Here is a 3,883-nt window from a genome sequence, read left to right on the forward strand (position 1 = left end):
TTCCAATCTTTTGCCACAGATACGGATTAACTCTTATAGGTAATCCCAGGGTAGCTCGTCTAGTTTCGGGGAGGCGGCAGTATTTTCGGGTTTACTTGCTAAGCCATGATGCAAAAGGTACAAGATTTTATCTTTGCTTTACTTTACTTAGTTGATCTGTTTCATCACTTTTTCAATGTTCCCTTGCGGTACTATATGTGTTTTATTTTTCTATCACCTATACTAAAATGGGGGCAATGGTTTGCTGTAAATGTGTGAATGTTTTATAATCATAAATTAAAAGTTGTTAGATAAATATACTCAAATCAGTAATCAGAAGATCTTGAATCGCACAAGAATATTTTCGGTGTAAGGGAAATGCTTAACTTTTAAGCTATCTTCTGTTTTCCAAGCGCACCTTCCGGTACGCTTACCATGTTACGACTTTTCTCCGGGAGGGGTGTGGGAGAGTGACGGGCGGTGTGTACGCACCCTAGTGGCCAACTTCAACTAGACAAACTATTCTTGTTTACTGCTAAATCCACCTTCAAAATTATTTCATTAAGTTATTCGTATACTCTGGGGAGAGAGTGTAGCCCATCTCTGCCTGCCTCATAGGCTGCACCTCGACCTGACGTATTTGCATAGATAGCTTCTTTGCCTACGGTTATTCTTTTATAAGGTTGGCTGGCGACGGCGGTATATAGACTGGGGGCGAGAGGCGGCGGGGTTAAAACGTGGGGTATCGGGTTATAGGACAGGCTCCTCTAGGTGGGTTTAGGGTGCCGTCAAGTTCTTTGGGTTTTAAACGATTGTTCGTAGTGCCCTGGCGACGGTGGTTTATTTATGGCAGGCATAGCGGGGTATCTAATCCCGGTTTGTGAGTTTTGCTTTCGTGATGTCAAAGTGAGTTTATTAATATAGATTCTTTCGATGTTGAGATATTTAAGCATACCTATTCAACTAGCAGGCATGATGGCTTCTATAGTATTAGTTAAGCTAGTATTTTAATCACGCTTTGTGCCGGAGATATCAGCTTGAGCTCCTCGTATAACCGCGGTGGCTGGCACGAGGTTTACCAGCTCTAAAATACGTAACTTAGTCGGGCTTGCGTCCATAGCTTAAGGTTTATCACTGCTGAGTACCCTTGAGGGTGTGGGTGGCTAGGTGTTGTGGGCTAACTTATTGTGAGCCTGATACCATCTCTTTTTTATGTTTATAGTTAAAGGAGGTCCTCACGGGAGTGCGGAAACTTGCATGTGTAATTTCATATATAGTTGATATTAAGGCTGGAACTAATCCTTTGTGTCAAGGGGTTCTAAAACCATCTGAGCATCTTCAGTGCTCTGCTTTAATGTTAAGCTACTCTTGACATTTGAAAATCAGAGGGTAATTTAATGTTAAGATGCTAGCTTTGGGAGCTAGATACAGGGGTTTGAATCCCCTTCCTTTGAAAAATCTGTATGTTAAGTTTCAGTTGAATTTACCGGTGTTCTTTGATAGCAGAATTAACTTGTTTTCTAGGCGACCTAGAATTGGAAAGATTAAAATAAAAATTATAAAGTACACTGTTGATGCAATTTGTGTTATTAAAATAAATGGGTGTTCAGCTGGTTCTCCCCCTAGTCAAGTGAGTAGCGCTAGATCAGCAATCAGAATCCAAAATGTAACTTGGGCGAGCGGACGAAATTGAATGCCTCGTTGTTTAGAGGTGTGGGTAAAGGGGATAACCAGGAGGATTATGATGGCTGCTGCTAAAGCTATGACCCCACCTAATTTATTAGGAATAGATCGTAGAATCGCATAGGCGAACAGGAAGTATCATTCTGGCTTAATGTGAGGTGGGGTACTAAGAGGGTTGGCATAAATAAAATTGTCTGGCTCACCTAGTGCATTTGGGGCTAAAAGAGAAATTATAAAAAGAACCCCAAGTAAAATAACAAAGCCAAAAATGTCTTTGAAAGAGAAGTATGGGTGAAATTGAATTTTATCCAAATTAGAGTTAATTCCTAGGGGGTTACTAGATCCTGTTTGATGGAGGAATATAATATGGATTATAGTTATTGCTGCTAGGATAAATGGTAAAATAAAATGGAATGTAAAAAACCGGGTTAATGTGGCGTTTGATACTGAGAAGCCGCCTCATAATCATACTACAATATCATCTCCTACATAAGGTACTGCTGAAATTAAATTTGTAATAACGGTTGCCCCTCAGAAGGATATTTGCCCTCATGGTAGTACATAACCAACGAAAGCAGTAGCTGCAGTTAATGCAAATAAGATGACTCCAACGTTTCATGTTTCTTTATATAAATAAGAGCCGTAGTAGATCCCTCGCCCGATGTGAGCATAAATACAAATAAAGAATATAGAGGCCCCATTGGCATGAAGATTTCGTATAAGCCATCCGTTGTTAACATCACGACAAATGTGTATAACTGAAGAGAAGGCTAGTTCAGTGTTGGCGGTATAGTGTATCGCAAGAATTAGTCCTGTAATAATTTGTAAGATCAAACATAGGCTTAAAAGTGAGCCAAAATTTCATCAGGCTGAGATATTAGCAGGAGAAGGAAGGTCAACTAACATGCTACTACCAAGTGATAGGAGTGGGTGAGTTTTTCGAAGAATGGTTGGTGGGTGGGACATAATCAGATAACGTTTAAAATTACAATTAAAAAAAAAAATTTTAAAATTACAATTAAAAAAAAAAAATATTTAAAATTACAATTAAAAAAAAAATTTTAAAATTACAATTAAAAAAAAATTTTAAAATTACAATTAAAAAAAAATTTTAAAAATTACAATTAAAAATTTGATTGGGTGGTTCTTATAGTTGAATTCTACAACGGTGGTTTTTCAAGTCGCTAGTTTAAGTTAAAGTCTTAATGAGAATGCTGCTTTAAGAAGAGGTTACATCTTCACTCGCTGGTTTACAAGACCAGTGCTTTATATTTAAGCTATTAAAGCTTTATAAGTTAGGTAAAATGACCAAAAGTTCGCCGGTTCCTGAGGGGGTTGACGGCAGCAATGAACTTGGGGGGTCAAAGGGGGTAAGGGGGTTGTCGTGAAACCGCGGGAACGAGAGATTATTGAAGCTGGGAAAGGTATATCATATATGCCCTATGCCTGGATGGATGTGAGCTATCAGTGAAACATACTTGTATACCCTTCGGGAAATCGAGCTTAGCAGTTGTATGCCAAGAGTGATAAAAGGAGTACCTTAGTCTGGGATAAGCCTATGCAATGAGTTGTAATGGTATTTGGAGGAGTAGGTACTTATGCCATTATATATACCTATGCCATAGAGGCATATACCTATGCCATTATATATACCTATGCCATAGAGGCATATACCTATGCCATTATATATACCTATGCCATAGAGGCATATACCTATGCCATTATATATACCTATGCCATAGAGGCATAGGTGAGGAAGAGGGTTTGGGGGGGTATTGAGTGCTCTGACGTAAAAGTAATAGTTTTATTAGAGCATATGTTAAGTTTCGTTTTATGTTTTTTTATAATATTTTTATTGGGGGTCGCTGTGGTTGTTTTAAGCCCTTCTCCCTATTTTTCTGCTTTAGGCTTAGTATTTGTTGCTGTTTCTGGGTGTATTGTTATTTTGTACCATGGGGGTACCTTTTTATCTTTAGTTCTGGTTCTATTATATCTTGGTGGGATGATGGTAGTTTTTGTGTATTCGGCAGCCTTGGCTGCCGATCCTTACCCTGAGATTCTTGGGGGTCGGTTGTTTTGATTTTTTATAGTCTGTGTTTTATGCGTTTGTTTTGCTGGCTATTTTTATTTTAATAATTTTTTATTGAGCACATTAGTGGCTTGTGATGGGGTAGATTATGTTGGTGGTATTTTTGGGGCCGAGTGGTTAGGAGTCACGACT

General features: G+C 38.6%; 1 pseudogene; it reads right to left on the reverse strand.

Annotated features, from left to right (window-relative positions):
* Positions 1–380: 380 nt before the first annotated feature.
* Positions 381–1,188, reverse strand: LOC144740125 (18S ribosomal RNA; annotated as a pseudogene).
* Positions 1,189–3,883: the final 2,695 nt, after the last annotated feature.

The sequence above is a fragment of the Lampetra planeri genome, unplaced genomic scaffold (assembly GCF_965212315.1).
Source record: "Lampetra planeri unplaced genomic scaffold, kcLamPlan1.2.h2 scaffold_1917, whole genome shotgun sequence".
Taxonomy (NCBI): domain Eukaryota; kingdom Metazoa; phylum Chordata; class Hyperoartia; order Petromyzontiformes; family Petromyzontidae; genus Lampetra; species Lampetra planeri.